The sequence below is a fragment of the Schistocerca nitens genome, chromosome 2 (genome assembly GCF_023898315.1).
Source record: "Schistocerca nitens isolate TAMUIC-IGC-003100 chromosome 2, iqSchNite1.1, whole genome shotgun sequence".
Taxonomy (NCBI): Eukaryota; Metazoa; Arthropoda; class Insecta; order Orthoptera; family Acrididae; genus Schistocerca; species Schistocerca nitens.
The window spans coordinates 297,663,087-297,684,558 of NC_064615.1; the positions used below are offsets into that span (position 1 = coordinate 297,663,087).

The window sequence follows — 21,472 nt, forward strand, 5'->3', positions numbered from 1 at the left end:
TATGTCAAATGGATGTGGAAAAAGGCATAGTATGCATTGAGGAGCAATGTATCCCGAATACAAAACCTTAGTTCACCTAAAAAATAAGTAACATTATGAGAAGGATGGTCTGCTGTACACCACATACAGGAGGCGTTGAGTCACTCAGATAGGCACAATGAAAAGACTACTAGACATTTAAGTCTTTGGCCAAAAGAACTTCTTCAGGAATAGGAAGCACACACACATTCACACAAGCACAACTGTGATGGTAGTAGGTAGGATAGGAGTGAGAAGAGGGGGAGGAGAGCAGAAAAGGAAGAGGGAAGAGGAGGAAAGTAGAGAAGGGTAAGATTAGTGAGTGTGTTGGAGGAATGGACATGTGGGAGTGGGAGCAGGAAATGGGATAGGCATGTGAAGCACTGGCACTAGCGAATGTTGATGACAAAGGCATTGTGAGGATGATGGAAAATGTTGCAGGGAGAGTTCCCATCTGTGCAACTCAGAATAGCTGGTTTTGGTAGGAAGGATCCAGATGGTGCAGGCTGTGAAGCAATCCTTGATATGATGTTCACTGGGTTGGGCAGCATGCTCAGCAACTGAGTGGTCCAGCTGTCTCTTGGCCACAGTTTGGCAGTGGCTAGTCATGTGGACAGACAGCTTGTTAGTTGTCATGCCCTCATAGAAACTGCACAATGGTTGCATCTTAGTTTGTAGATCACATGGCTGCTTTCATAAGCAGTCATGCCTTTGATGGGACAGGAGGACTGGAATAGGTGGTGCTGGGAGAATATGCGGGACAGGTCTTGCACCTGGGTCTATTGCAGAGATATGAGCCATGAAGCAATGGGTTGGGAGCAGGGTGGAGAGAGATGCACAATAGAATACTAATTAGGTTTGGTGGGCAGTGGAAGATTACTGTGGGAAGGTTGGGGAGAATAGTGGGTAGGATAGTCCTCATTTAAGGGCACAAAAGGAGACAGTCAAAACTCTGGTGGAGAGTGTGATTCAGCTGCTACAATCCTGGGTAGTACTGGGTTGCAAGGAGAGTGCTTCTTTGTGGTCTGACAGTAGGAGGGAGGCAGGTGGTAGGGGACTGGAGAGACAAGGCAAGGGAAATTTGGTTCTGTACAAGGTTGGGAGGGCAATTATGGTCTGTGAATGTCTCAGTGAGACACTGGCATATTAGAAGAGGGACTGCTTCTCTTTACAGGTGCGACAATCATGGGTGGCTGGGTTGTATGGAAGAGACTTCTTGGTATGAAATGGTTAGCAGCTATCACTAGACACTAGAAAGTTTTAGATGATTATGGTGGTAAGACAGAGACTTTGAAACCAGATTTTAAACTGCAAAATATTTACAGGGGCATAATTTATTAGATAACTATCGAAATGGAGGTATTGTTGGTGGTTGGTAGGTTTGATGTGGACAAAGGTACTGATGTAGCCATCCTTGATGTGGAGGTCAATATCAAGGAAGGTGTAGCAAATGGGGGAGAATGCTTTGAGTTCTGAAGGAATGTGGATAGAGTGCCACAGACTGAAATTACCCTACAAACCTTGTTCAGAAACAGCTCTTCTGTGCCTTGTCTCAGCAGTCCCCTAACTCCTCCCACATACTGTGTATGACTACAAATATTATTTTCAGAAAGATGTTGGCTGATTTGGAGCTGTATGCAATATTCCACAAGCATTTGAAACGATGGGTACAAGAGAGATTGGGCAGTAATTGCTAGGGCAAAATTTGTCACTTGTATTTGTGCAGTGGAGTAACAACTGTCATTTCTAAGGATGAAGGGAAATCAATGACTAACAAACATCCAGTTTATAAGAGAACGCATTGAAAGGGCTATTGCTTCCATAATTCTTCTGATCACAAAATTGGAGAGACCATGAATATCTTCTGATTTTGAGTGGCTTAATTCTGCTACTGCAGTTATAATAGTACTTACTTTTACAGCTTTTTATTTAAAGACAGGAACAACATCTTCAAATTTTTGTAGGAAGGAGTTTCCATGTTTTGAGTTATGGATTTTGTCATATTTAAGGCTATGTTCAGTGGTAGCAGTGTTGTTCATATTGTCAGCATTAATGAAAAATGTATTGAAATCATCTGCCACAATACTGACACCACGGGAATAATTTTTGCTAAGAACTTCACACCAGCAATATGTGTCTTGACAACAGTTCAGGCTGCTTTACACCTTGCACCTGCTTAATCTGATTTCTGCTTAATTTTACCCAAATACCTTCACGGTCTGATAAAAAAAAATGCACTGAACAACTCTCATTCATACTCATTTCTTTAATAATTATATTATCAAGGCATATAGGCTGTACTGTAGAGTTATCATTAATACAATACTTATTATGCGACCTTAGCATATTGAGTAGATTAAGTTGCTTTAGATGTTCTTAGCCTTACGTAGGTATTTATGCCACCAAAATTTAAAATCCAAAATATATTACTCAAGGTGTACACTCAGTTCCTGTAAAGCCTGCACAAATACTTCAATCTCATTATTGGGTGTGCATTATACAGACACAATTACATAATCTTACAGACTTGAATGAGCACAGTAAAAGAAAATTATGTCTTCAGAAACTGCTTATAAAATGTGGTGCACTCTTGAGAACTTATTTTCTGCTCAAATGAACTACACAGTCTTTTCTTTTCTTTTTTTTCTCCCCCCCCCCCCCCTCCCCTGCTCATATGAACTACACAGAGTGAACTGTAACCTGTCAGTATTGTAATTTCTGGTTTGTCTCCTGTTACTAGTATAGGATTCAATGATGGATAGCTCCAGATTTTGAGTCAGTTCTGTAGCAATAAAGAACTCTGTCATATCTGGTACAGAAATTTGCAAATTCATTATTTTTGAAAATATGCTATGACAATATTTGAGTAGTAATTTGTTTGGGAAAACTGAAAACTTTGATCATATTCTCATGTTTACAAAATTCTTGGTGGGCTATGGTAATGGAACTTGTGTCACCCTATTTTCAACACAAACTAGAACACCAGATACACACAAACCTTTGGATTGCTTGATACACTCAGAAAAACATATTACCAGATACAATCAGACAAATAGATTACCCAATACACAAAATACTACCAAAATCATATAAATTTTGTTTTTTTGTTATGATTGACTAAATTATGGAAAATTATTTCACTTAAGTAAAATATATTAAAATGTACCGAACAGATATATTTCAGACTGTGAAAAGTTCTGCTCATTTTAATTTTGGAAGAAATTTTTGAAATGAATCAAACATTTTATTAATACTATTTAAATGCATATAAGATTTTTGTTGGAAGAACCTCTGCAATGTAAATGTTATAAAACATTACAGAATTATAAACTATATCTTTTAATGAAAGTAATTCATTATGAGAATACTGCTATAACAGTCCAGAAGCACTCTAAACTACTGCTGCCTTTAGTGCCATATGCCTGTTACATTCCCAAGTTCATCGCCATACTTTTGCACCCATACTTTTTTCTGGACTGAATGATATCCTTTATCAAATAATTAAGCAGCTATTTAAGAATTTGCATAAATTATAATAATTTTGCAATATGGCAACTGTACTCATAAACTGGTAATTCCTAATGCACGTATACAACACAAAATGGTTCCATGAATTTCAGCATTTTATTAATCCACCAAATACTTTATGAAAAAATTATTGTGGAAATCTACAGCTTAGCCAAATTGGCACAATCTAACCTAGCAGTTTTTCAAAATATTATGTAGTTTCCAAAATACTAAAATGTCTCGGCCATCTACAAGTTCATGGGCAAAATTATCAATATCTTTTGAGTGCCTGTGAATCGCTCACAACCTGAACTGTAAGGTGAGTAGGTAGCTTCATTCTTTGCGTTATATGCATTCAACAATGAACTTTCACTTACCATATTAATGGTATTATTGTGAGTGAGTGAGTGTGTGTGTGTGTGTGTGTGTGTGTGTGTTTTCCAAGATAAGTCTGGAATGTATTGATAATTTCAACCAAACTAGATATGATTTTGACTAATTATAAGGAAAAAATACTGATGCGTTATTTCACCTAAGTAAAAATAATATTAAAATGTATTGTGAGAAAACGTTTCAAAATGTAAAAAGCTGTTTTCATACTAATTTTGGAAGAAACTTTTGAAATGAATCAAACTGTTTATTATTACTATTTCGATAAATATAACATTATTGTTTGAAGAACTACTTGAATGTAAATGTCATAAAACATTACAGAATTATAAGTTATATCTTTTGACGCAAAAAAATCAATATGTAATTGTAATATCTTTAAATTAAAATGGAACCTAAGCACTGCTGGTCACTTTTTTTTTTTTTTTTTTTGCACTGATGCTGTGTTGTACTTGTAAAGAATAAGTCTGTTTTGTGCTGTTGTGCAATGGAAGTTGGATGTTGTTGTAATTTCTGTTCTGATGTGTCACAAAAGAGTAAATGCCTTTTGTGTGAAGCTGGAACTGCATGTAACAAGTTCATTTTAAAGTTAAACCCTATCATCCTCCAGCAAGCAGGTATTTTTACCATTAGATTCTGAACAACAACAAATATAACGAATTTCAAGAAATCAAGACAATGAGTTAAGTAATAAAAATTACTTAACTCTTATTACCCACAAACATTATTTTATAAATTATTAATCCTCCCCTTGTAATTGTTCTACGATGCAAAACAACATTTTTGCATGTTTTGTATAAAATTAATCTGGAAGTATGAGCAGGAAGGTTTGAACACAGATGATGCAGGACAACAGACTGCAGAGTAGCTCAACATTATTGGTAAAAGATATGGAAACAGGTTGTCAACCAGTATGAGAGAAATCGTGTGCCATGTTTCTAACATGTGAACTTAAGTCATCAGCAAGTGCCACTTCAGAGGTTGTCAGAGGCAAACAAACCCTTTGAGATGACTGGAATGAATATCTTACATCCATTTACCATGATGCCAGTGAGTGGCCACTATGTTATGACTATTATAGATCACACTTCATGATGTGTCGCAATGATCACCATTCCAAATCAGCTAGCAAACACAGCAGTGCACACATTAGTAAATAACTGGCTGTTGAGGTTTGGTGTCTTTGAGATAATAATCATGGATCAAGACATCAACTTCATGCCAGAGCTGGTAAAACAGTTGTGTCCCCTCTTACATACCCGCAAACTAGTAACTAACTCACTGCAGCCAAAGGCTAACAGAAGTACAGAGCATGTTCATCAAACAATCAGTGTGATGGTAAGCTGTTACAGCAATAGTCACCATCATGACTGTGGTGTTTACTTATCACATGTCACAACACATGTAATTCTAAAGTACAAAACAGCACAGATCTCTTGCCATATGAGATAGTGCGCAGAAAGAAAATGCCATCACCATTTGTGGTTATGAAAATAAAGATAGGAAAAAATGGGGAACCTGTGTGAAACTTCACTAGAGTGTTGAATGCTGTGTGGAAGCAAGTCCAGAAAGTGAACACTAGAACAACCGGACATCAGGAGTATCAGGTTAGCCAATGGGTGATGTTAACTAGCCTGTACACCCCTATGGGCACAACAAAGAAGATTATCATCTGGTACCAGGAACTGTATTAATTTGTGAAAATGATGGCACCAGTGAATGGTACATTGCAGTTGCCAATGCAGATAACCACTGTCCGCATGAGGTGTGTTTAACCTTTTAAAGGCCTTCCGATTTCCTTGCCAAAGGTATCAGTGCCATTATAAGGGAAGAAGGTATGGTGCAAAGAGATGGAAACACTTGTGCAAGCCACACGCAAGATACCATTTGCACTACGGTCATGAAAGTTTCAGAAAGCACTGGCGGCTAATCTAAAACGTAGTTACACTGAATTAACAGATCTTGTCATTATTTTGTCACGTTGCAACGGCAGGGATCAGCACCAATCCAGTAGCAAGTATCTGAGCATGATATGTATGTTTCAGTCCACCACTACCCAATGAAGTATGTAGCTCTGGGAGGTACATACAGATATGGGCACAAGAAGTGAAATCAGTTTCTGAAGAAAAAAAGAGTTATGCATCACTTTCAGTGGAAGAGCTCCAAAATTGTTGGAGAGAGTGGGCCACAATATGCCTGACCCAAATAGTAGTAATCAACACAAAGGCATGCAAAGTACAACTATTTTTAGGAAAAGCAGGAGCAGGAGAATTCCCACAAGATATCATTGTACTGCACCATTCATTCCAAAGAGCCAGTATGTACTGAATATATTCCATGTACAAACCTGAAAGGTTATTACAAATAGACATAGGAGTATGACAAGACTAGAACTACAAGGCAGAGTTTTGCTGATTAATGGCAGACCCTGTGATTTCTAGGGGGCAACTTTTCATATTCCAGCTACCATAACAGGCATCACTATTGTGATTGCAACACCACCTTTCTTGAACTAACCAGATAAACCATTGGATGTACTTCCAGCCCAGAACTACTTTAATAACACCTTGGAAACTGACATTCATTGGATGAACTAACACTAAGTCAAAAAGGCTGCATTACCGTGGAGCAGATGCTGCATCATGTGCAGCAGTACTGTGATGAACAATACAGTAAAAACGTGATAATTTATGTCTCAATTTCTGATACTGTTGTGATTTTGACTCTGCTTTGCATGAGCCATATTATTTACTTTAGGCAGAAAACTGCCTGCTCACTTAATCTCTGAGTGCATCAGCTACCAGTAGATTGGGCTGATATTAGAATATTGTTGTGGTCTTCAGTCCTGAGACTGGTTTGCTGCAGGTCTCCATGCTACCCTATCCTGTGCAAGTTTCTTCATCTACCAGCACTTACTGCAACCTACATCCTTCTGAATCTGCTTAGTGTATTCATCTCTTGGTCTCCCTCTACGATTTTTACCCTCAACGCTGCCCTCCAATGCTAAATTTGAGATCCCTTGATGCCTCAGAACATGTCCTACCAACTGGTCCCTTCTTCTTGTCAAGTTGTGCCACAAACTCCTCCCCAATTCTGTTCAATATCTCCTCATTAGTTATGTGATCTACCCATCTAATCCTCAGCATTCTTCTGTAGCACCACATTTCGAAAGCTTCTATTCTCTTCTTTTCCAAACTATTTATCATCCATGTTTCACTTCCATACATGGCTACACTCCATACAAATACTTTCAGAAACGACTTCCTGACACTTAAATCTATACGCGATGTTAACAAATTTCTCTTCTTCAGAAACGCTTTCCTTGCCATTGCCAATCTACATTTTATATCTTCTCTACTTCGACCATCATCAGTTATTTTGCTTCCCAAATACCAAAACTCCTTTACTACTTTAAGTGTCTCATTTCCTAATCTAATTCCCTCAGCATCAACCGACTTAATTCGACTGCATTCCATTATCCTCGTTTTGCTTTTGTTGATGTTCATCTTATATCCTCCTTTCAAGACACTGTCCATTTCGTTCAAATGTTCTTCCAAGTCCTTTGCTGTCTCTGACAGAATTACAATGTCATCGGCAAACCTCAAAGTTTTTATTTCTTCTCCATGGATTTTAATACCTACTCCGAATTTTTCTTTTGTTTCCTTTACTGCTTGCCCAATATAAAGATTGAATAACATCGGGGAGAGGCTACAACCCTGTCTCACTCCCTTCCCAACCACTGCTTCCCTTTCATGCCCCTCGACTCATATAACTGCCATCTGGTTTCTGTACAAATTGTAAATAGCCTTTCGCTCCCTGTATTTTACCCCTGCCACCTTTAGAATTTGAAAGAGAGTATTCCAGTCAACAATGTCAAAAGCTTTCTCTAAGTCTACAAATGCTAGAGATGTAGGTTTGCCTTTCCTTAATCTTTCTTCTATGATAAGTCATAAGATCAGTATTGCCTCACATGTTCCAATATTTATACGGAACCCAAACTGATCTTCCCCGAGGTTGGCTTATACCAGTTTTTCCATTCGTCTGTAAAGAATTCATGTTAGTATTTTGCAGCTGTGACTTATTAAACTGAAAGTTCAGTAATTTTCACATCTGTCAACAACTGCTTTCTTTGGGATTGGAATTATTATATTCTTCTTGAAGTCTGAGGGTATTTCGCCTGTCTCATACATCTTGCTCAACAAATGGTAGAGTTTGGTCATGACTGGCTCTCCCAAGGCCGTCAGTAGTTCTAATGGAATGTTGTCTACTCCCAGGGCCTTGTTTCGACTCAGGTCTTTCAGTGCTCTGTCAAACTCTTCATGCAGTATCGTATCTCCCATTTCATCTTTATCTACATTCTCTTCCATTTCCATAATATTGTCCTCAAGTACATCGCCCTTGTATAGACCCTCTATATACTCCTTCCACCTTTCTGCTTTCCCTTCTTTGCTTAGAACTGGGTTTCCATCTGAGCTCTTGATATTCATACAAGTGGATCTCTTTTCTCCAAAGGTCTCTTTAATTTTCCTGTAGGCAGTATCTATCTTACCCCTAGTGAGATAAGCCTCTACATCCTTAAATTTGTCCTCTAGCCATCCCTGCTTAGCCATTTTGCACTTCCTGTCAATCTCATTTTTGAGACGTTTGTATTCCTTTTTGCCTGCTTCATTTACTGCATTTTTATATTTTCTCCTTTCATCAATTAAATTCAATATTTCTTCTGTTACCCAAGGATTTCTACTAGCCCTCGTCTTTTTACCTACTTGATCCTCTGCAGCCTTCACTATTTCATCCCTCAGAGTTACCCATTCTTCTTCTACTGTATTCCTTCCCCCTCATTCCTTTCAATTGTTCCCTTATGCTCTCCCTGAAACTCTCTACAACCTCTGGTTTAGTCAGTTTATCCAAATCCCATCTCCTTAAATTCCCACCTTTTTGCAGTTTCTTCAGTTTTAATCTACAGTTCATAACCAATAGATTGTGGTCAGAGTCCACATCTGCCCCTGGAAATGTCTTACAATTTAAAACCTGGTTCCTAAATCTCTGTCTTACCATTATTGCTCTGTGCAAAATTCTACCAGACGGCTTCCTCTTTCATTTCTTATCCCCAATCCATATTCAGCTAGTATGTTTCCTTCTCTCCCTTTTCCTACTCTTGAATTACAGTCACCCATGACTACTAAATTTTCATCTCCCTTCACTACCTGAATAATTTCTTTTATCTCATCATACATTTCATCAATTTCTTCATCATCTGCAGAGATAGTTGGCATATAAACTTGTACTACTGTTGTAGGCGTGGGCTTCGTGTCTATCTTGGCCACAATAATGCGTTCACTATGCTATTTGTAGTAGCTTACCCGCACTCCTATTTTTTTATTCATTATTAAACCTACTATGCATTACCCTTATTTGATTTTGTATTTATAACCCTGTATTCACCTGACCAAAAGTCTTGTTCCTCCTGCCACCGAACTTCACTAATTCCCCCTATATCTAACTTTAACCTATCCATTTCCCTTTTTAAATTTTCTAACCTACCTGCCTGATTAGGGGATCTGACATTCCACGCTCCGATCCATAGAAAGACAGTTTTCTTTCTCCAGATAACGACGTCCTCTTAAGTAGTCCCCGCCCAGAGATCCGAATGGGAGACTATTTTACCTCCGTAATATTTTACCCAAGAGGACGCCATCATCATTTAACCATACAGTAAAGCTGTATGCCCCCGGGAAAAATTACGGCTGTAGTTTCCCCTCGCTTTCAGCCGTTCGCAGTACCAGCACAGCAAGGCCATTTTGGTTATTGTTACAAAGCCAGATCAGTCAATCATCCAGACTGTTACCCCTGTACCTACTGAAAAGGCTGCTGCCCCTCTTGAGGAACCACACGTTTGTCTGGCCTCTCAACAGATACCCCTCCGTTGTGGTTGCACCTATGGTACGGCCATCTGTATCACTGAGGCACGCAAGCCTCCCCACCAACGGCAAGTCCATGGTTCATGGTTCACTCAATCTCACACTTTACAAAGCAGCCAATGTAAATTGTGGTTCATGCTGAATTAGAATAAGGAGAATTGAAATATATTGTATGTGTATGTCAAGTAATGAAATGTATTGTCAAGATTTGCCCAGAGTTGTAGACGGATGACAATCCTGTGGACTGTATCTCTTTATGGGCGAGGCCTACAGCGCCACAGTCCCACCTAGCGAAGCAGTATGCTCCTGTGACAATCTCAGAAAAAATGAGTCAGGAGGACAGTGTTGCAAGATATTCCAGTAGCTAGCACAAGATGTATTCCATACAGTCACACTGCAAAAGTCGCTGCCCAGGGCCTCTGAAACAAGAAATTGCTTCATCATTATAGCAACACCAGGAAAGTGTAGTTGCTGACATGGTAGGAAAGTGGATGCAATGATGTTGTGGATGCTCAATGGTAATGCCAGCGACTCTAACCTTTTGGAACTTAGAGGCCAGAAATGCTGTTGTTTCAACAACAGTACCAGACTGGGTTTGCATATATATCACCAAATTTAAACAGGCATTCTCAGCCATTAGCAGCCACTAGCTATGAGGGGAGTCCTATGCCACTCCATAAGCCGATGTGAATCAAAAAGCTGTGACCACCAGATTCTGTCTTCTCTTACTGCTAAATCTGAATGCTGCCGACTTAGTGCATTCCCACTGGCAGGCTACCTGCTGTTGGTCGTCAACTGTGGTGGACCAGGTCATCTAGCTGCCCATCGATCACTGCCTAAACTGTCAAATACTATCATTGGTCACTATACCCTGTGCAGGCATACATTATTGCTGTGAACTCCATAGTCCACACTGGGAACTGCAATCTGATTCCACCTGCCTCAGTGTGCTTCGTGGTGAGCTGTGTGAATGAGCCAGCTTCCATGGGCATAGTATCACCATCACCATCACCATCATCAATGTTGAACTTCATTATTGAATAAAGAGATTGCTTGAGAATACCATTTTCTTAACAGAAAATCAGATAAAAGGTGTGCTTCCATGTGTGTGTGTGTGTGTGTGTGTGTGTGTGTGTGTGTGTGTGTGTGTGTGTGTGTGTGTGTGTGTGTGTGTGTGTGTCTGGAGTTTAAGGGTGCTCGACGACAAGGTTATCGGCACCCTTACAAATATTAAAAGAAAGGAATAAAGAGAAAATGTCTAAAAATGTTGTCACACAGTGAAGAGTAAACCTACAAAATGGCACTTGCTCACACTTTCCCACCTCACTCACACTGACCCACAAAATCACTCAATCTCACACACTGCAAGACAACAGAGAAAGGGTGAAGGGTGATATACTTGGGATTAAAACATAAATAAAATGACAGAGGAGCTAAAATAACACACAGAGAAATGTCGCTGACTGACTACTTACAAAAAAACTTGTGTGAATCAGTCACCACGTAAACACTTTAAGAACATCCCCCTAAAATTTGAGGAAACAAGCTGGACATTTCACAAAACCTTAAAACTCTTAACCAAATTCATTTGCATGTAACTTAAAATAGGGGTCAGATCTGCCAGCAAATCTCCTGCAGCCCTCTGGTCCAAAAATAAAACAGTCTAGTAAAATGTGGTGACATACATTGAAGTGTCCTCCAGCAGGAGCAAGAAGCCATGTGTCAAAGTGCTTTGCCCTGGACAAATATGAGTGAGAAGAACCTGATCCTGCTTGTGTGGCTGGAATGAGGTACACCTTGGCTATATTGTGGCCTTTTACAAGATGCAGCTTATTATCTGTCACTTCCAACAAATCTTCTTCCCAGCTGTTCATGACTCTGGACCGCAACAGTGAGGTGACACCATGTAGGTGGACAGCAAACTGACATAACTGAGGACTGTGACATGCCTCCTTGGTTGCTACATCTGCCCTTTTGTTCCCCATAATACACATGTGCCCTGACACCTAGCAGAAAGGATGCCTCCTTCCCCAGCTTTTGTAGTTGGAGGAGGGTGTCCTAGATGTTCTGGACTTCTTTATCTGCCGGGTACAAGCATGTACAGAGTGAAGGACACTCACAGAATTGGGACAGTCAAGGAATTTAGCACTTGAAACATGGCTCATCTGCTCCAGTGCTTGCAAGATCGCTTACAAGTCTAAGCCAAAACAAATCAAGTCTGGAGGCAGTCAGATCTGGAGGACACGACTAGATAAAATAACACAGCAACCAGCAGAGTCCCCCTGTTTAGACCCATCCACAAATACAGTTACAGAGTTATGGTACTCAATTAAAAACATCATAAAATAATGTATTAAAACATAGGCAGGAGTGCAAGCCTCTCCTCTACTGCACTAAACCTAAAATTACTCTGCATCTCTGCAGTAACCAGAGTGGAAGGCACTTAAAACTCTGGATTGGGAGTTGTACTTGCTCCACACCAAGTGACTCCAGCATACACTTCACACAGGTCCCAGACAGCCTTGTTGCCCACGGACAATTGGTAACGAGGCATTTTATAGCTGGGTGAGCAACGGTACAGTCTGCTGGTGAACTGGGAGCAGCAAGGAACTTATAAGCATGACACAACATGAGGAGTCGCCACCAGATGGTGAATGGTGGTTCAGATTAGATTAGATTAGATTAGTTTTTCGTTCCATAGATCCGTGCTGAGGAGATCCTCGTGGATGTGGAACATGTCAATTTATTTTATTTTATTTTTAAGCTGAAATAACAATACTAAAAGTATGAATATATACAATACATCATTTGTTTCTATTAAAAAATTTGTCAATGGAGTAGAAGGAGTTCGCCACTAGTAAGTCTTTAAGGCTCCTTTTAAACTGATCTTTATTTGTAACTAAATTTTTTATGTTTACTGGCAAATTATTGAAGATGAGTGTTCCTGAGTAGTGGACCCCTTTTTGAACTAAAGTAAGTGCTTTTAAGTCCTTGTGCAGATCATTTTTGTTCCTGGTATTGTATGTATGAACTGAGCTGTTTGTTGGAAAAAGAGATATATTATTTCGGGCAAATTTCATTAATGAGTAAATATACTGAGAGGCAGTAGTTAGTATACCCAGTTCTTTGAAGAGGTTTCTACAGGACATCCGTGAATTTACTCCACAAATAATACGTATTACACGCTTTTGGACTCTGAAAACTTTTGTTTGACTTGAAGAGTTACCCCAAAATTTATACCATATGACATTATGAAATGAAAGTAGGCAAAGTATGCAAGCTTTTTCATTTTTATGTCGCCTATGTCTGCTAACACTCAAATTGCAAATACAGATTTGTTAAGGCGTTTCTGCAGTTCTGTGGTGTGCTCTTCCAAACTGAATTTATTATCAAGTTGTAATCCCAGGAATTTAAGACTGTCAACCTCTTCTTCGTATTTTATGCATATGCTGGGTGGAAACCTCTTACAGGTTCTGAATTGCATATAGTGAGTCTTTTCGAAGTTTAATGTCAGTGAGTTGGCTTCAAACCATTTATTAATATCCATGAAAATATCATTAGCAGATCTTTATAGAACTACACTTGACATACTATTTATTGCAATACTTGTGTCATCTGCAAACAAAACGAACTCTGCTTCTGGCAGTGTAACTGATGAGAGATCATTAATGTACACAAGAAAAAGCAATGGCCCTAAGATGGATCCTTGTGGGACACCACATGTAATTTCTTCCCATTCTGATGATGACTGATGACTTAATTCACTAGTCCCTTGCACTGACACCCTTTGTTTCCTGTTAGTGAGGTATGACTTGAACCATTTTGCAGCACTGCCCGTGACACCATAGAATTCTAATTTATTTAAAAGGATGTTGTGGTTCACACAATCAAATGCCTTTGACAAATCACAGAAAATACCTGCTGCTTGTAATTTGTTATTTAATGAATTAAGTACATTTTCACTGTAGGTGTAAATGGCCTTCTCAATATCAGAACCCTTCAGAAATCCAAACTGTGTTCTTGATAATATGTTATTTGTGGTCAGATGGTTGAGCAGCTGCCTGTACATTACTTGTTCTAAAATTTTTGGGAATGCTGGCAAAAGTGAAATCGGTCCGTAGTTTGATGGTATCTCTTTATCCCCTTTCTTGAATAGAGGCTTAACATCTGCATATTTTAGCCAGTCAGGAAATGTCCCAGTTATAATTGACTGGTTATACAAGTAACTTAGAATTGTACTAAACTCACAAGAACATGCCTTAATTAACTTTGTTGATATTTCATCGTACCCACTAGAATGCTTTGTTTTTAAAGATTTTATTATGGAAGTTATTTCTTTTGGTGAAGTGAGTGATATATTCATGTACTTGAAGCTATTTGTGAAGGCTAGTTTCAGATATTCAAGGACATTACTTCCTGATCCTGAAAGTCCCATTCTATCAGTAACGGATATAAAGTACTTGTTAAATAGATTTGCCACACTATGCCCATCAGTTACTAATGTGTCATCTACCATTAGTGCTATTTGCTCCTGTTCCTTTCTGGTTCTACCAGTCTGCTCTTTCACTATATCCCATATTGTTTTTATTTTGTTCCCTGACATTGCTATCTTCTTCTCGTAGTGCATTTGTTTAGACGTCTGAATTACTTTTTTTAAAGTTTTACAGTATTCCTTGTATTTAGCTAAATCATCAGCATTGGAGCTATTCTTGGTCGACAGATACATTTTCCTTTTTGTCTTACAGGAAATCTTTATTCCTTGTGTAATCCATGGTTTTATTATAGACTTCTGTTTAATTTGAGTAACTTTTAGAGGAAAACAGTTTTCACCAGTCTCGACACAGAGACTGGGTATTGGGCTGGTCCTGCAAGCACCCATGTCCAACTGGATTCCCTCATAGTGCACAGTGTCAACAGTCTTCTGGTAAGAAGGCCTGGCTAACCCTAATACAGTGAATCCATGGTCCAGCTGCAATTGCACAATATTTTGAAACTGACCAGTTGTTTTCTTCAGGTGCTATTAATTGTGATGTTACATCTCCTCATTGTCTAAACTTCAACCAGACTGTGAACTATTTTTGTCTTGTATGACCATTCAGTAGCACCTCATAATTCAGTCATGTTAAGGAAACCTATTGTTTTTTCAAATTGCACAATATAAAACATTTTGATATAAAGACTTCACTGTTGCAAACTACTGCTGTGAACCAGTCTTAAGGTCACTCAGTTATAATAAGGGCTATATTTAATAGGGCTGAGTTTGGACCCTTGATTAGTCTGCTACTGTCATCACCAAACGTTACAATGTTTGGCACTTCTTTAAAGACACTGGAAGATTATGTATGTGGGTTCACATATTGTGTTTCCTCGGTCTGAGTCTAGTTTCATTCCTGCTGTGATGCTTGATAATCTGACTCTCTGTTTCCTTTTATGACACTGGATTCTTTCTCAGTACTTTTCATGGTACATTGAGTGGTTATCTACTTCCATTCCTTGATTTTAAAATAACAATCCTGATTCGCATAAACAACATCTTGTAGTACACCATGAGCTGCACTTCAAAAGTATTGGAGGACAACAAGATGATACTTCTTACCAAATAATTACAATCTGTGGAATGCCCAAGATACAAGATTTTTGTATCCTGATTCTTACTCAGTGCTTGTAAACAAGTACACTGTTCTCTCAAATATAGTGATCTCATATTTGTTTCATAATTATAAGTTGTCTTTTCTTGCTGTGCTGTATTTTATTTCTCCCATATGCATTTCGCCTTTTTTATTTTAAGACATCTTCAGTGGGATATATAATATTACAATTTTGTTTTGATATGTTTTATCTGTAGCTTATAAAACAGTACATATCTCTTTTTTATGTAAATAAGAGACTACTTACAATTATTAAAATTTTGGTGTTATAGTGATCTCAATTTTAACCTGTACCAAATATGGCAGCAAGCAGTAGTGAAACATATTTTAGTTCATGTAAAAATCCTTCTTTAGACAATGAAAATTTTAGAAAGTGTGAAGAAATACTGAAAACTGGCATCACGTCTAGGGAATGCAACAATTTTTTCCATTTTCTATGTGCTAAAATTGATTCACCAGTAAAATAAACCAATGAATTTATGACAAGCTGGAACTATGCTGTCTTAAAAACTCATGTAAAACAACAAACACAAAAAATTGTGGCTGTAAGTGCAAATTATTAGCATTAGTTTGAGTGCTGCATCAGTCTCAGTAGAATAACTCATTGTGTAAAAAATGTAAAAAATGTGTGATGAAGGGCATCCTGTGTGTGTGAAGTGCAACTTCTGGTTACATGAGAGATATGCAAACATAAATCTGAAGTTCATAAATGACGATATTTGTTGGACCTGTGGTAATTGTGCGCATGACAAACATGAAGAGCTTCTCAATGTGGTACACACAAAAAATGAAATTATCAAGTTAATAAATACTGATATTGAAAGAAAGAAACAGCATTCCTGAAAAAAGAAAACAAAAAACTCTTAAGTGGAAAAAGTTTGTGGTCTAGTGAAAACAGTGAAACAGTGGTGGAAAATAGCCACAAAAATAGTCACAATGATAGTGTTCAACATGATCTGCAAACCAAAAAATGTGTTATTTATGATGAAACAAATGTAATATCGAACTCAGAATATGTTGAAATTACAAATAAATTTATGTGGACTGCAGTAAAGTCCAAAAACAGAACATGAAACCGTCAAGAAAGTGAAAAACAAAAACAAAGAACTAGAAACAGTGTGCCAGCTACATCGAATAAGTTTTCAGCACTAGACTCAGCCAGAGAAACAATGAATAGTGCAACTGAAAGTAAATACAACGAATCCTCCGATAAAAGCCAAAACAGAAAAATTCTAATGCCTGGAAGCACAAAAAAGTTATTACTGTATGCGAACAGCCATGGAAAAAGCCTTTCAGCTCCTCTTCATGAAGCTTTACACAGTGACTAAGGAAGTTATTGCCAAAACTGTATAACACAAATGTTACCCTAATAAACCTACCAGTGCGACATGCTCTCCTGCAGTGGTTGTGTGTTAATACAGAAATTGAACGCTATAATTTAGAATGGCAGAAACTATGTAAAAAACTAAATCATGTGCACTTGCTAGACATAAGCAAACTGAAACATGAAGAACATACCAGGCACGAACTTCACTTAAACAGAAATGGAAAGTTCAAGTTAGTGAACCAGATAACGAAACTCTGTAAGGAGCTGCATAAAACCATGGACCCAATCACCTTAGATTATAATCAACAAGTTTTTTTAGGCTCAACTTCAAGCAACACAAGTTTACTGGACTAAACCCCTTGGACTGGAAAGAACCCCATTCACATGCAGAAGAAACTGACTTGGAAGTGAGTAAATTGTCATTACAGTGCAGTGTTAAGGACTTGTGTAATAATTTGACTGATTCAGAATACCATGTCACAAAGTGTAAAATATCAGTGCCCTTTAGGAGAATGCATCTAAATGTGCAATATCTTAGGAATAACCTCAATTTGCTGCAAGTTTTTGTGGATGAGAATTCATCACACCTGTTAGTAATTACAGAACATGGACAATGAAACTGAGTATTACAAACTACATGGTTATGTGTTAGCAGATAGTTACTGCAGGCAACAACACAAAGGGGGTGGGGTGGCAATATTTGTAAATGAACATCTTCCATTTAAAAAAATCTCATTTGTTGAGCAATACAGCAAAGAAGGAACAATTGAAATGGCTGCTGTTGTGGTCCACCTAAATATTCATTCAAGCAGGTCACCTAAACATAAAGTTATTGGTATGTACTGCCCACCAAATTCAGATGTATTGTACTATCTTGATAGACTTAACAGAGCAATAAGACAAACAGGCCCCACCGACCTTAGCATAGTTGGAGACTTAAATATTGATAGAAACTCCTGTAGTATAACCTATTTGAAAGTAACAGATATACTATACTCATATAATCTCACAAATATGGTGAACTGTGACACTTGAGTAACAGAGGCAAGCTCCAGTAAGATAGATTATATAACAGTCAACAAAAATGTAAAAGACAGTGTTAATTTTCAAAGTGTTGATTTTCATTAAACAGATCACTATTGTCAGGTTGAGAGAGGACAAGTTACTCTCTGACCATTTTTCATATACAGAAAATTATTAAAGATTTTGTTACAACCTTACGCACCTTGAGTGAGACTCTAGAAAGTTAACGGCCTGAGCAGACGTTGATGGTGCCTGGTACAGTAAGAAAACCATGAGATATTTTTATGGTTCTTAGTTCACAGAAACGGCGTGTTGGAAGTTGAAAACAATTGGCAGCAATCCCATCCCTCAGTAAATCTTGCCGGACAGGCCCACAGCCGTACAGGGCAGACACAGCAGCCCCTAGTCAAAACAGGTCTCCAGCAGAACAATGCCAAGCTACCTGCCACGGCACCAGCAGAAGGCTGGGCAGGAGGCGACAGACTGAAGGGATGCGTCTACACAGTGAAGTCATAAACTGGGCATTGTGTGCAGAGCCACGCATAATAAAAATTCACATGTTTTCATGTTTGCCGATACTGCAAATAGGCCTGTGACCCACTTCCATTGGTCACCTCAGTCGTATAAAAAACTTCGGCGTCTGAGAAACGTTTAGAGATAGAATCTTTATTACACTTCATAGCTAGGACTAACATGCCTCAAGGCACAGGCTATTCAGATAAAGATCTTTAAGACTGTAGTTGTTCACTTGTTGCAGCAGGAAGTGACACGACTTTGGAGAAAACTGTCTTCCCCCTCCACAAAAACTTAAAAAAGTCAGTAATCAGCGGTTTCTTTTTTTTCCAGACGCAGGTTTCTTACCTCTTGCACTGGTTCGACAAGAGCTTGTGCTGCCGTGTAAGAGGGGAGATTTAGTGCCTCTACAGCCCTGTGATTGGCTCAAGACAGGGTGAAGGTGGTGTCATTCGTGCACTTTGTGGGAAAACGAAAATTTTTTATCTGGAGAGGTGCGAGGCATTCGGGTTCTGGAATTAGATCTATAAGCATCTTCTGGTCGAAGCTCTGGTGTGTGTGGTTGGTGATTGGGACCTGTCCTGAAACTGACTTCACTTGCAAGTAGTTAGACTGGAGAGCCTGTGGTGAAGTTCTTACTGTACTGACAGTGTGACTTCAAATGTCTTGGACTACTCATTTGCCCAGGGCACACTTATTCGTTTTCGGTTTACCAGTCTCGACGTTTGGTATCCTTGTGTGCTCTGTTTGTGTAAGTGAGCCAAATTGGTCCTTGGTACGACCAGTGAATGGGTGTGTCCCACACTGAAAGCTATTGTGATTTCAGGGCTCTGGCAGAGAGTGAGTTGCAATCCATCTGCCTGATCACTAGACCGTGAGATTTTTGCATTTCTTTCATGGCTGCGGTCATTTCACAGGTGCTGCCTCTACGTCTCACCAGCTGTCACTTATATCGCTGCATGAAGCAAACAGGGTAACATACTGCTGCTCTGGCCTTGTCAGGGCAGATCTCAATCGCCACTTGCTCTCAGTTGCACCTATATTGAGAATCTTCTGTAGATTATCAGTCAAAGTCTGCTCAGTGTCAGATCAATTGAGATTGCGTTATCCACATTTTTAGGGCCAGAGTACCTGACTTACTTCTGCCAGCTAGGATCCTTGTCCATTGTTCTCTTAACCCAACTGTTAGTTGCTAACAGTATTCAATCAATAACTATAATTTGTCTGTTTTTTTCTTTTGAAAAATAAATGTTGTTAGTAAATTTTACTACATTCTCAATCATTTTATACAGTCAGCACTACGGGTTAACTTTCATTGTGGCGACCCTGCCAGGATCTTGGATTGATGGCACCTTCTGTGACCGTCAGATCGTGTTGTCTAGCCTAGTCATTCAATTTTATGTCCCTTATGTATAATTTTGAATTGATGGCACCTTCTGTGACCATCAGATCATAGATAGTGTTGCCTAGTGAAGTTTCTGTTCCCGTGTTTAATGTGCACTGGGTAGAATAGATTTGTTTTGCTGGTGCCTAGACATAGTACTAATATTTAATTATTGTATGTGTGTATTTTCATGTTTTGGTTGTGACTTCTGTGTCACTTGATTGTTTCTGATGGCGCTCGGCATTATGCTGATTTGTTAGGATAGACTGAGATTTTCATTTGTAAGCATAGATAAGCATGCTGTTATTTGAATTCGCTGCCAGGAACTAGGAATCAGTAGCTCACGGGAGCATAATTTGGAGCAGAATCTGTGTGGCACAGGAATGTGTAGTTTTTTTTAAATTTGTTTGGGTCTGAAATAGAGTGCACACTTACTAGAAGCACAGCACATTTGCTACTGAGTAGAGGAAGTAATTGTGTTTTGTTAACCATGGATCCACAGCAGATTATTAGTGGTTACCAGGCAGATATTACACGGGATTCTCAGGTAAATGCATTTGCAGAACGGGCAGAAATGTCAAACGTAGAACCTGCAGAGTATGATGACCTGTCTCAGTCAGGTGACAAAAGTGAACTGGAGACCGTGCCGGCCGCGGTGGTCTCGCGGTTCTAGGCGCGCAGTCCGCAACCGTGCGACTGCTACGGTCGCAGGTTCGAATCCTGCCTCGGGCATGGATGTGTGTGATGTCCTTAGGTTAGTTAGGTTTAAGTAGTTCTAAGTTCTAGGGGACTGATAACCACAGCAGTTGAGTCCCATAGTGCTCAGAGCCATTTGAACCATTTTTTGAACTGGAGACCGCAGCAGAACGAAATGTAGGCGTTTCTGGTACGAGACGCACCATCAGTGAAACTGGCAGACAAGAATCACGAACGAAACGTCACAGAATGATGGAATCTCATTCATCTAGTCTGGAAGGTGTTAGTGGTGGATCTTAGTTTGAGGCTCTCATGAAATTCATGCAAGAGGCAGAAAGGAACAGACAGATGCAGAACGGAAGAGGCAAGAGACAGCAAGGAAGAGACAAGACGCAGAGAAAAAGAGACGGGAGGAAGAGGAGGAAAGACACAAATTAGTCATATGAACGGTCACAGATGGAATAGATGGAATAAAGAAAGAGATCGCAGGAATGCAAGAAGAGCTAGAGAATGTCAAGAAAATGACATTAGAAACACGTGAGGTCAAGGACCAGGCGAAGTGCCATGCCAAAACAGCGCGATTGGTAGCACAAGTAGCACAAAAGGACACATCATTAGCCAAAGAACAAGTTAAACTGGGAGGAACCAAGGTGTGCAAGAAAAAAAAGGCACTTGCAACTCTCCAAAAACAAGGCAAAAAAATTGTTCAAGAAACTCAGGAAAAAATGAGTGAGGCAGCAAAGCAAATCAAACAAATAGAAATCAAACAGGCCGAAATCTCTGAAGTGAAAGATCAGCAGACCCGAGTCACCACGCAACAAAACGAGCTGGTAAAGGATGATTGGCAGGCATATGAGCGGGTTGTGCAATTGCAAACACAATCTCATCTGGTAGAGTAACATCAAGAGCATCACAGGAGTGAAGAAAATGTTTTGCGACTCTCCAAATATGCTCCTGCCATGGCGGAACACATAATAGAAAAAGCTCCATCAGTAACATGCAGCATATCAGAGACTGAGCTGGAAAACAATTGCACACATCTACGGAG

General features: G+C 39.1%; 1 protein-coding gene across 1 annotated transcript in view; it reads right to left on the minus strand.

The window, feature by feature from the left end:
• LOC126234377 (33 kDa inner dynein arm light chain, axonemal-like) overlaps positions 1–21,472 on the minus strand; it is a 129,123-nt gene that overhangs the window by 34,011 nt on the left and 73,640 nt on the right. The gene's annotated exons all lie outside the window — the stretch shown is intronic.